Raw genomic sequence first — 14,277 nt, 5'->3', positions numbered from 1 at the left:
TTTAAACTGAAATTTATACGATGAAAATCCGATTCATGTAAGTTGATCCGATCAGTTTGATATTGCTACTTATCTTAGATTCTTGTACCCTCCAGATTTTTTACCTCTTTTTTTTTTTTTTTTTTTTTTTGGGAAACTGATTTTTTACTTTCTTACGCAAGCCAGAGAGCCAACACAACAGAAGATTAATAACTGCTCCAAAAGTCCGAAACTACCCTCCATTACTCTCACTTATTTCACATTTTTACCCTTTCTGTTGGGCTGCCACCTGGCTGCCTATTTTTTTCCCTCTTCGATAAGCCCGAGAAAAAAACACAGTTAGAATAGTGGATAACGGCGAAGCAAGGGCATTATGGAGAACAAGCTATGGATATAGGGGTGTTTAAGTAATTTTCGGAGGGTCTGGACAGAGGTAGCTGGCCATGTGCACTGTGCAGGAGAGAGTGGCGTGCCAGCTGGCGCATTCAGGGAAAACCTTGAGCCAAACAGTAGCGTCCAGCTAAGCAACCTAACGGTGGGATTTGACGTCGTTTAGTACGATGCCGGAGAATATGCCTATGACATAGCTACAGGGTCGTTTTCGGGGAGTGAGGATTTTCGCCGAATTTTTTTTGTGAGGGTTATGAGAATTCTCAAATTATATTCGTTCATCGTATATCGTGTGGTAAAAAATTATTGTAAATTTTTTATTTAAAATTAAATATAAATAATACGTGACGAAAATTAACTGCACGATGCACAATAAACAAATGTAATTAAAAGATCTCTAGAATCCTGGCAAAAAAGATCGGGCGTGGGATGGTGACAGCAGAGTAGGAGGCCATCATCCGTAGTGACGACGTTACAGAAAAGAAGGAGAATGATGACCAGGCGATCTATTTCTTGCCAGGTAGGCTACATGATAACATGGCATGCATACATTCGGTGTTCATCACGAATCCAAAGATTTTTGTATTTTTGTTTTCATAATTTTAGGATTTATCCGACTACGACGAATCGAAAAACCTTCAACGAGTTTTGGTTCTGTTTTTTAGGTTCGAAGAGGTTTTAAGTTCAATTTTTATTGAATGAGTTTTAATTGTATTTTCAATGTTCAAAGAGGTTTTAATGTCAAATGAAAATAAATTTGATTCGGACATTGATAGTCAAACACGTAATGTAGAAAAGGTGTCAAATTAGAAAATAACAAAAAAACTACTAATAAGGTAGTCGAAGAATTCTAATTTTTCTTTGTAATCCTAACACAGCCGTTTTACTAACTAATGTGTTATAATTTATATTAGAAAATTAGAAAAAGAATTCTAAATTTTCTTCGTAACCCTAATTTATATTAGTGATTGAGTTATACTTCATAATAATTAGTAACACAACGACAAGATACTACTGTCACATTGAAAAAATTTCAAAGTTTGAATTCCCTAACTTGTCCAAAAGTGGGGAAAAAAAAAAGAAAAACTAATGTGCAACAAGTGGTACGTGGCCACATGAGCAGGTAAGGTGCATGTGTGGCACCACTGAGGCACACGCTCTGTTGTGAGCTGTGATCCACTAAAATGTTGAACAAGAAATTATAGCGAGAGTATTTTGCATGCAAATTGTAAAACGTCTTAAAATATATCTTAAACACGCATAAAATACACTTTGTTTTGTATATATAAACACATTTAAAAAAAATTATAAACAAGCCCCTTAGTAATATGGTATAATGATATTTCTCTTCACTTATAAGTGAGAGGTCTTAGATTTTATTCTCGCCAAATACGAATTTGAACCACATTATTGCTAACTCATTGTGAGATTTCATTTTTTTAATATAGATATCATCGCTTGTTAAAAAAATTATAAACAAAACTAAAGAAAAAGAGGAAAATACCTTTTAAATATATCAAAATGGTGTGTGACAATATTTTCCAACTCCACGGTCGTATTTTCAGATGCAATTGTCACATGCCTTTTTGCAAAATATATTTTTCTTTTCCCACTCAATTAACTTCTAAATTTGACCAAACTAACAGCTCATTTTTTATTTTATTTTTGTAAATCCCATATAGGAAGATACTGAGTCTTCCTATGTAAGTAGTCATTCTTCTCACAAACAAATCACAATTTTACAAATATGAAAACTCTAATTTTGAAATTTTAATGCATAATTTTGTGTATGTGTCAATTGTAATTTGCATTTATGTAAACAGATTTAACTTGTTGCATGTAAAGAATCAAATATTGTTCCTTAATATATATAAACTACTTAGATCTTTGGGTTTTTTATTTTCAGAGTACACAACGTGCGTTGGCACAATTTTAGAAGAACAAAAACAGACAATAAAAAATAACTCAAATGAGTGCTGAACTAAAGGCCTTTTATTTTAGTAAAAAAATTTGCATTTAAATCTTTTCACTTTTTCAAATGATAGTAATGGTATCAACTCATATGTCGGTGGAATAAAAATAAAATATAAATTATCTTTCGGAGAGATGGTCGAGTGGTTGATAACTTCGGTCTTGAAAACTAGTATAGTTCGTGTCATTTTTACACACACACACAAAAAGAAAGAATGTTAATGCTTTTGAGTAGGAATTAATAATGAAAAATAGAAAATATAATGTTCAAGGCATTACAGATCTTGTTTTTTGTGTAAGAAAATAGCACGTGTCATGTAAAAAGGTGAAACGGTCCAAATACAAAAATTAGTACAAAGATTACTAACATTTCTCATTCTATGAATACATTAATTCAGTCACAAAGATGGTTTGGCCTCTTTCCATTTCTTCATTGGTTTGCTTATTATTTACATTTGGTATTCTTTTATTTATATGTTACGAATGCGAGGTTATTATATAAATGCATGGCTTCGTCAGGATTCCTGGTTGAATACTTGTATTGAACTCCATTTTCTAATGTTGCACTCTTTGCTTTATTCCCAAGAAAACAAAAACATACTATATCCATAATCCATGTAGTTGTAGACTTGTAGTGCAACATATCAAGATAAAATGAAAACCTCACCCCAAAAAAAGGAAAAGTTGTGCTTTCTCCTTTTATAATTGAAGATTGCGATTGGTTTCATAAAAAGGAATGACAATGGAAATGGATGAGTAACGTAATCAAGTAAGACATGGAATCGGAAAAAGTAACGATGTAACTATAAGGTCGAAAGCTGACTAAAAAAATCAACTTAATCAGAAATCGTTTGATAAAGTTGTCTAAATTTAAGTGTTTAACTTAACCGAGGTGCGCTGCTTTTTCAAAAGTTTTTTGTCAAACCGACTTCTATTTCCAGGGCCGGTCCTAAGGCTCCCACTTCGGAAGGGCTCCCAAAATTTTTTTATATCTTGTAATTAACATATAAATACAAAAAAAAGTAAGAAATATCATAATTCATTTGTTAGTGCAGTGGAAATGTTGGCTTCATTTTTCTTTGGGGTTTTGAGTTTCAAACACGAAGCTGCCTTTCAGTTACTATATTTTTCTTAATTTTTCTTGTTTTTCAAATTTACTGCCAATCCATCTGTCCAACTCCCAATCCGTCTGTCCAAATGCATATAAAGTTATAAAACTCAAGTCTATTTGCAATCTTTTTTCTTTCACCTTCTCATTCTCTCAATTTTTATTGAATGTTTAAACCAACTTCCTATTTTCTCCATTTCTATTGAATGTTTAAACCAACTATCATATGGTCTTAAAAATTGTACTTTAAGGTAATCAAAACTTTGAATTTTATATTTTTCTTTTCAATAACTTTTTATTCAATGGATTATTTTAATATTCAATTCGTTAGTGTGATGTTGATTTTAGATGAAAAAAACACAAGAAAAACGATTGGCGTTGAATTTATTGTACTCGTCAATCAAGTTTTATTGTTATTTACTCTCGTGATCATCAAGTTTTATTGTTCTTCACTCTCAATCTTAGACTCTTGAATGCAAACATTTAGTACATTTGTGTCTAAAAACGTGAATTGTGTAATGTTTAAATAATGTTTGTATATTTATTTTTTTTATATTAATTTTTAATGATCTTTGATGTGCAAATAGAACTTTTTATGTATTTAGCGAATTCTTTTTTATACAAAGGACAAGAGATCAAAGAATTTTAGGGCCGCACTTTGAATACTCGCCTAGGACCCCCAAATTCTCAGGGCCGGGCCTGTCTATTTCAGTCTATGCTGGACCGAGTGAATACCAATAATCAAGTGTTCAGTCAACTGGAGGAATACATCGCTTTAGCGTGGGAGCATTAGCCGATTTGGTACATCAATACATGTTCCTATGCCCATTCCAATCTTGAGCTTATAGTTATTCCATTGTCTTTGGATATGGTGAAGCTTTTCCATTCATCTATCATAGTATATAATGAGCGTAAACTCCTTTTTTTTTTCCCGATGAATGAAATCTTTGCATTACCATCATATGAAAAATAAAAAGTAAAGACTAGCCATTTTCTAATGGCATCTATAAGATAGTTCCATGTCGATGTTCTTGCACCGACAAGCAGTTCTGTCTCAATCCAACGGCTTGCATTATCTTGAAGGCCTCCATGTTAATTACTTTTTTGTGTTAAAAAAATGGTTGATTAACTTGATTACCTCCAATTCCAATGTGTGTATAGACTTTTGGATATTTTAAGCACTCTCACAAAGTGGATTTGAAAAGGGTGAAGAGAAATGCTAAAGATATTTTCTCAAAAGTATGATTCTTTATAGTACTTTTTCTCATTTTATATTTTGGGCACAATGTTTTATAATGTTAGCACGAAAAATAATATTAAACTCTGAGGTGATAAAGAATTTATAAAAAAACTCTCACTTTAAGAGAATCTACTTAGCATCTCTCAATGGTGAAAACTGAAAAATAAAGTAGGGCATTTACAATTTCTAGGCAATCTAATTTTTGTTTGTTTGAAAACTATAGAATAAAAAGGAGTTTAATTATAAAACTAATATAATTATATCTTCTGGGGAAGGTTCAATACATAATGTACAAAGCCCAAAGATGCATCCTCATAGGGCATTGCATTTCAATATTTATATATTTACTTAGAATCCTCTTTGCTTTTCCCAATTCAAATAATCATATGGTCCATAAGATTAAGTTACCAAGTAAAGCATCTTCTATTTGTAGCTACCATAGCCTTTTATATTACAAGGTAACTTAAAATAATAAAGATGAAGACACACTTCCGAAACAAAAACATTTAGGTGGCAACGTCACAAATCATTCATAGAAAATCATGCAAATAAATGAAAATGCATGATAACGCAAAATAAATTCCAAACATCATCATCTGGACTCTTCTATGTTATGTTAAAAATTAAAATACGTACACACCGTCACGTGATAGGTTTCAAACACTACATCATCTCTCTATCGATCACACAATTGGGGTTGAGTCGGCCATGAGAGTGGAGGACTTTGATCTCATTTTATGGGCCAGGAATGCTCGTGGTTTTGGTGCTAGATGTCTCCTTCTCTGTGTCCAAAACATTAATGGATGTAAACAAACGTCTTCCTCCATATCCCCCTCCGTACACACAAAACTTTTGTATTATATAAACCGGCCAGCTAAACTAATTGGCTTGACCATGTTCCCACATTTAGTGTGCTCATATGGGGTCTTAATTGGGTGGCCTCTTGCCACATTTTGATGACAGTTCGAACCAACTGCATCCCACCCAACCAGTAGGCCGATAAGAAAGACCATCACTTATGTCGGTACGTACGTAGGGTAGGGCTCGATTCCTCTTCGTTCCCGCTTCAGCTCATGTTTATTAACTTTATTCCTTACCCTCGTCGTTCTCATTTTACCTAATGCAAGGATCCTTCATTTTTTACAAAACTGTCTTGGTAGAAATAAACAATTTTGACCGTATAAATGTAACCCTAATATGTATTCACTTTGAACTTTATTTACAATTAAAAAGTAAAATAGTATCATGTTACCCACGTAATTGATAACTAAACTAAACTATAGAGAATGTTTTAGTTACATATTACTATGATATATTGAAACGTGAAAAACTTAAGATGCTCCGATGCATAAAACACGTCAAAACATACTAGAAAATCTCAATTAATTACTTAATGAGTACATTGTCTCGTAACTTTATTTTAGTTATACTTTCTTTCCGGACGTAGTATTAAGTTTGAATCGCTCTCCGGTGAATTGCATAAAGCATATATACAGTAAAATAACTGTACAAGTGCATATATAGTTACCGCAGCACACTTTTCACCCAATTCAACTTTGTTTCGTAGGACAAAACAACAAACATATGTGCATGCGCATGCTCTTTTTCAATCTTACTGTTTCAGTCACCTGATTAAATCCATTATTTTCGATCCCTCAGTTCTCGAATAATTTGCCTCTCTTTATACTGACCATTCAATTTAGTTGACCGTTGGGACATAATTAAATACCTAAACCAGCAAACAATGCTCAATATGAATATTTCCCATCAGTCTTTCATTAACTATCCTAACTCCTAAGCATATTATTAATGATTAATCCCATTTGACTAGTACAGATTCGGGTGTGTGGCTTCAATGGCATGAGTGTTTGAGTTGTTTGATTAATTTTCACAGCTGTTTAGATTTCTTTATTTATAATCTTAGCCATTCACTTATGCATCATTCAATTTTACACAGTATTGAAGAAATTTCCTCATTAACTACATACATATAAACGCACACAACTTTTAAGGGGAGGGATTCCCATATTTTGATAAAAATAGGAACTAATTATGGGACTCACTCTATATCAAACTTTGACGATTTCAACCGTCTATTTTTCAAGTTACACCTCATAAATCATCCTTACAGCCAAATTAGAAATATTTGAGGTATCTAATTGAGTTCAAAGAAATTGATAAATACTATATTTAAGAAACATTGAAATCTCATCGTAACAATTAAATGTGCAAATGGACTTGCATTGAATTGAATTTTTGCAAAGAAGATCTATGAATTTAGGCTTACAAAATATATGATTCAGATTGTTGAAGTTCAATATAGATTGAGTCCTCCAACTAATTCCTATTTTTTCAAAAAAATGGAGATCTTTTTCTTAGAGAACTTGTAAAGATAGTAGATACACGTCAACATACATGCGCATGTGACTCCACTAGATTGGTGAGATCTGGGATGCCCATTTGGAGTAAAAGAACGAGGAAAAGGATACCTCTTTGACTCAATCAACTTCTTATGATGGACTAGGATTACGAGTTATGAGTGATTTAATTAAAGAAAGTTGAGGGCACATTTGAATTTGTCTTTCACTGTTAGAGTGGATGATGTGCATCCTTAAATATGACTTTATATGTGGTCATGGCTCATGACTGGGTGGATCAATCACAAGATCCTCTTCGGATCCTTTGGGTAATAATCGGGATTCGTAAATTGTATTCATTCATTGTATGGTTATTTTTTGTCAGGTAATATTTGTATTTAATTTTAAATAAAAATATTTAAAATAATTTCTGACCGCACGATATACGATAAACGAATATGATTCACGGATCCCCGAGATTATCAAATCGTGTCCGTTCATCATACATCGTGCAGTAAAAAATCATTTTAAATACTTTTATTTAAAATTAAACATGAATATTATCTGACGAAAACTAACCGCATAATATACGATGAACAAATACAATTTGTGGATCCTCGAGATCTCATTCATTACAAATTATCAACTAAGTAACATGCATGTGAGCAATATGAGCACCAACTCTTATCTTAATATTTTGAGACAAACTGATGTAGCAGATCTCCATGTAACACGATGTTTAACAGTTTTATGGATCAGTGTAATTTTGTGGTTTCCGATGAGATCGGATGAGTGCTTGAAGTCTACTCATTGTTTTATGATTAGTGATGCTTTATTGTAATATGTTTAGATATGGTTCTTAAGGACCTTTTTGAACCGAGTTCTTCTTGATATGTATTTAGAATACCCTTTTATCAATGAATGAAATATTGTACTTTTCTTAAAGAAAAATTGATGTAGCAGATAACATATATAACAATCATTTATGTGTGTTTAATGAGTAACTTATAGAACGAACCCAAATATGAACAAATGAAACAGAGCACAATAGTCTAACATACATTGTTAACCACATCTTATAATATGAACTTTTTCGGGACGTGATGAAAAAATTATAGTGAGTTTGGTGGGTCTAAATACATTACTCATGGTTGAAAATTGAAAGTAAATCTTGTTGGAATGTTTTTTAAAATTCTGTTTTGTTGTTATAATTCTTGCTTTTTCACTTTTATTCCTTGGGAGTCTTGTCTTAGACCCACCTCATCTAAACCAAAGCGATGCCTTGCCTTGCAAGTACTCGCAAAGAAGTTGCACTCATTTGAAGCATAGTACCAAACCGGCCGTTTGACTTGAGTGCCATAACAATTAATTGATCACTCAGTGATGCCAACGTAAATAAATTAATTTAGAATGCAAGTTGATCCAAGCTAAACCTTAATTTATAGGGTACATGAATATGAAATATATATTCACGTATAAATTTTTTACAATGCACCATTAGATCTTTAACATTACGATGAGATTGAACTCGTTCTATGTAAGTTGCTCTCCTGAAAGACGAGTGAAGTTTTTGAAGTAACAAATGATATTCATTTAAAAATTGTAACATTACATCAAACACGTTCGCAAGATACAAATCTCAATATGATTGCAAAAGCAACAACCTAAAATGGCTAAACTAAAACAAACTAAACTTGTACAAACAACTAAAACACCCACAACACCAAAATTTACCATAATATATATCCCAATCCACATATCCCAGAACAACCACAACCCTAGATTATGAAAATTGACAACACAAAGAAAAAGAGGATTTAATTAATTACTGGCCACGATCACATGCTAAATATTAGTCCCACTTAGTCATATGCACCGGATGGGAACTATAGAATAAGGGTGTCACCGTTGTAGCAACTAGCAAGCACCCCACAAGACTACAGCTACGAGATGGGCCTGCTGAGCATTTTCCCAATCAAATATAACATAACATGTTCTTGTGACAATCACAAGAGGAGAAAAGGACAATGGCACCATATGATTGGGAACATAAAACCCACAAATGGAAAGGTGTTCTTGTATGATGTAATGGTCATCAATTTGGAAGGAGGAAAACTAAGTGGAATATGTCATGCTAGCTCATTAGAAAAATTAAAATGTATCATCAATATGTAAGTAATTATTATGAGGTTGAACTGCATCACTTAACGGTTAGTTGATTCCGCTGTAGTTTGAGAGGGAAACCAATTCAACTTAGACCACACCCACCCATAGGTCGACTTAGTAATCTATCTTAGCATGATGTACATTGAATTGGCTAATAGAACATTGTTTAGTTCTTTACATGTGACGAGTAAATTGTACTTAATCATAAGTTACAATGAGACACATATGCCTAAATAACTTGCTAAAAATACAACAAACCAAGAATTAATACAGATGTTTAACAATGCGTTTATAAGTAAAGAAGAAACTCTTCCCAACCAATGTACTTTCGTATAAACATATGATTAATCATTAGATTTGTTACCCACATGAGAACAAGTTTGTTCCTACATACCATACCACAAATGAAAAGCTTTTGATTATTCTAATCCAAAAGTAAACCACCTCTTAATAATCTACTAAACAGGTTGCCCACATGTTATGACTTTTTTACATTCCATGAGAAATTTGTGTATGTATTATTATAATATGAGTGATGCTATTCACACATTCTTTTTTGTCTTTTACACTCTTTTTAATTTTCGATCATTGATTCGAACGAATTGAAGTACATAATTTAACAAATAATATGTGTATAGATAACACTCCTTGTTAATATATGTTTACATGTTGTATATTTGTGTTCAACTTCTCAGAATCTGACCAGCCATGTGAGAACCATGCAAACTCGGAATGTGGACTTCGCAGCCTCTGTGCGTTATAGTGTACGGGTTTTAAGGATTAAATTACAGACCCTATAATCATGGGGGGTCAGAACTAGCCATGTTCATCACATGAGAGAAAGAGTAACTTGGTTTTAAATGTTAAAGAACTCAGATCCTGAGCCTAAGGATCAAATGATCCGGGCTGTTTAAATTTGATCCAACGGCTACAAACATAGGACCTTTCAAAAAGTTATAATTGTAGCCGTTTGATTAAATTTCAACAACCCTGATCATTTGATCCTTAGGCTCATGATCATTAGATCTGGACAGGATTTGAGTTCAACGTTGAACAAGGCCAAGAGGGGAAAAGGGGTGGTAAAATTTCCACGATCCTGGTTATTAATTGACCCTTTTACTTACCTTTTATCCAATCCTTTGTTGGAGAGAAAGACTTATGTGGAATGCGTTTGTCGCAATCTGCATTCCAGTTAAATAGTATAAGGAGATGATTTTTATACACGATTTTTATCTTCTCATACATTTTTTTTTTGTCATAAAAGAAGTTAAAAATGTGTGTACTTATCATTTCCCATTACATATTGCTATGTATGATTTTTTCTTCACATGAGACGCATTAATAACAAGGAATGCAATGTGTTAATGAACTAGATTCATGTATGTTGCTCTCTTGCTAAAGTATGCTCTGGGCAGTCAAATTTGTTTTTCTTTCACTAGATTTTGTAATCCTTCCTTGTAGCCTGTAGGTTATAAATTTTGTTTGTTTTTTTTGTTCTAATTGTCACTCTGCAACGTCCAGCCCTAGAAAGTGTTTAAATTTGTGTAAAAAATGTAACAAAAAACTATGGGACTGGATTGGATTCCACTGGATTCGACTGTACAAAATTTAGAGGAGGAACTGAGTCCTGAATGGTATTATGGAAGCTGGCAGTAGAGCAGATTGCAGAGCCTAAAAGGATATCAGTTATTCAGACATATGCAGAAGAACCCTAAAGATAATATGGGGTGATATGTAGTAGGATGGTGAGGTCCATCGCGTACTTTGTCATGGAGCTGCATGGGCACGTCACAGCCACATGATAGTCGAAGTTTTTTTGGGGGAAGTTGGGTTTTGGAGATGTGGACTTCTCCTTTTTTCTCAAAGCTAGAAGAAGCCATTTTCCCATTATATTCCATATCTCATCATCTCTTATCTACATATCTGTTTCAGCCTCTGCGCCTCTTATCTATGTTTCTTGAAATTAGGCTTTCTAGTATACTCCGGATACTCTATATTCTGAAATTCTTAACCGTTAGAACCTTGTTTAACAACACATTGACCAAAATTTAATTATTAAAAATCAAGAACTATGAGATATTTCATTGCAACTTAAAATTTTCGCAATGTCACCCATACCTAATAATGTGTGCTGGTACAAAACTGATTAATTATTAAGACTCTATTATTTTTGGTTTTTTCTTAATTGAAACCAGTGCAGGCTATGCAACAATGCTGCTTAATGTAACCATCAAGAACTTGAATTATGTATTTGATCAGATCAGTACTACTTTCCTCTTTTCAGTACAATCCAATTCACTTGATAGTATCAAGGAGGAATCCTATGTAATGGAATTATGGTTTGTATTTTTTGGGATTAATGAAATGGGCTGGGAATTTAAATTGCATGTAAGCATAAATGTTAAGGAGACTCTTTAAAAGTGAGACTCTTAATGAATTATTTATCACCTCACAGTTTAACGTTAATTTTCAGGTTAACATTATAAGCCATTGTGCAAAAAATATGAAGTGGCAGAGAATCGATAAAGAGTTATGCTGTTAAAAAAATCTCCTTAACATTTCTCCTAACTAAATATGAGCCATATAAATTTGTTAGTCAAACAATGGATTGGCACATTTATTTGAGGAGGTATGGTCTACTGTCCGTCCTATTGTCTGTTTGGTATTCTTTCCGTTCTTTTTCAATATAAAGTTTGTAAGCAATTATTTTTGCTTAGAGTAACTTAATAGAATGAATGCCGTTGCGCAGAGGAGCATAGTTATTTCGATCAAGTGGTACATTAATTCTCGACTTGAAGATATGCTGAGGTTTCGGTATTCTGTTTGGGAAAGGGGACTCCAAACCATGACTATTCCGGAGGTGATTTTACGAATATATTTTTTACTTAAAACACAGACAAAATATAAACTTAATTAATGATTATTCACATTATGATGTCTTAGGCCTCATTCGTATAGAGAATTTAATTGGAATGGATACCCATAAATCCAAGCTATTTTGAGGGTAGAGGAGAATCATTTTTCATTTGAAGGTAGAGGGTTGAACATGAAGAAAACTTCTTCCGTCTAATCTTTCCATTTTGGGGAGGATCCTCGTTTTCACCTTATGCACTCTTCTATACCAAGGCCTTAGGGCTGAAATGTTGAAATGGATAACTCATAATATTGAAGGTGCGGTGAAGTAAAAAAAGAAGATACAATGAAAGTTTTTCATTAAGAGAGGATTAGAAGCGATAAGTTATAAGGATGTACACATTTATGCATCAGAAATGATAAGTTTCATTCACAAGTAATCTATCTTTTTCCTTAAACTTGAACACAATTTCGTCATTCAACATACTTTGAATAAATTAAGTTATTCATGCGATCCTAGACACCAGACGAGCCTAAGTAATTGGAAATTGTTTCACGAACTATTTCAGTATTTCCATGAGCAATTAATATCTGTCAAAATTTGCAGCAATAATAGATAGTATAGTACTCGAGGCCACTTGGTTTTACCAATAAGATAAATTTAAAGCCATTGATGAAGGGTGCAGGGAAACTTGGAATTATAAGCTTTCCTTCGATCGTGTGATCCTCCTCCCTCAGACGTAAACAGTACGGTTTTGATGAATTAACTAAGGGAAAGTGCAGACACAGTAATCGTTAGTACCAGTATGTCAGACCTATTCGAAGGACAGAGAGAGATTGCTTCGTTTCTCAAGAAGGGTTGAGACATCTCTCCCTCTCAAAGTCACGCCCCCCTACATGTTTCACTTAACCAGAAAACCGCTTCAAACCCACGTTTTGATTTTGCTCCAATTCTTCAACCATTCACCAATGTCATGTTTCACATTCCGCCATTCATAGTTTGAATTCTGTTCTCATCTCTGTTGATTATCGAAACTATTGCGCCATGTTGATTGTTCTTTTCGGACTTGGATTCGTTCGTTTTTTCTGACTATGTTATCCGTTTTTAATTTTGATCAGTTAGTGTTAGATGTAGTGTGGTTAGTATTGAATGTGCTGTATAAAAAAGATATCAAATCCAACTTCCAATCACAAACACAAAATGATTTTGTAACTATCATGTTGTAACTTCTTGGTAAATGCCATAAAAGAGTTTCGCTATGCTGATTGTTCTTCTCGAACTTGAATTTGTTCCTTGTTTTTATAATATGTCCGTTTTAAACTTTGATCAGTTAGCGGCGAATGTAGTGTAGTTAATGCTGAATGTGTTGTATATTTACTTTACATATATAAAGTTATAAGATATAGCTTTCAGTTACAACTAGATTACAAGATAATGTAACTTGTACAAATAATTTCATACAAAAACTAAAAACAAGTTGGCACATGATCATGATGGATTTGATAATTGATCCTAGACTTCCATTGGACTCGGAGAATGGTTGCTAGATGTCTTTTGGATGTGTTTGGATAGTCCTTTTTTCTTTTGTTTGCTCAATGGGATTGGATAATGTTTAAGCTAGCTAGGTCTGATTGGATTGGATTAGATGGTGATGTGTTTGGAGGGTACATAAAAACTGTCTGAATAATTAGCAAAAGGACCAGTAAACCACATGCCTTGTAAACTTATACATTGTTGGTCTCTCACCTTGGATTCCTTCTACTTCCTATTCCTAATGTGTTGGGGAAAAGGGCTGATGAATTTCCTCATGGCTTAGTTGTTAATTTGTCCTCAACCTCATTGTCCAGTCATTGTTTTCATTCCTCATGGCTTAGTTGTTATATATATATATACACTGAAGAGATTCTTTCAAAAATGATGTTCTTTTCTAATTCTTTATCACATTACTTTTTAGCACAATATTTGCAATAATGATACTGAAATTAACATTAAATTATAAGGTGATATGAATCCACGAAGAATCTCATTTTAACAATGTCCGCTTAGCATTTCTTTAAATATATTGGACTTTTTTACTTTTTCTTCGTTCAATTGAATGTCTTGTTTCTTGGATCTTGTGTTGGTTATATTTTTAACTTTATGAAATGGTGATATATAGCAATGATATGTAGCTCCAAGAACAATTGTTGGCATTTTTTACTTTTCAGTCCTT

This window comes from Malus domestica, chromosome 03 (genome assembly GCF_042453785.1).
Source record: "Malus domestica chromosome 03, GDT2T_hap1".
In the NCBI taxonomy this organism is placed as follows: domain Eukaryota; kingdom Viridiplantae; phylum Streptophyta; class Magnoliopsida; order Rosales; family Rosaceae; genus Malus; species Malus domestica.
This window is presented reverse-complemented; position numbering follows the sequence as displayed.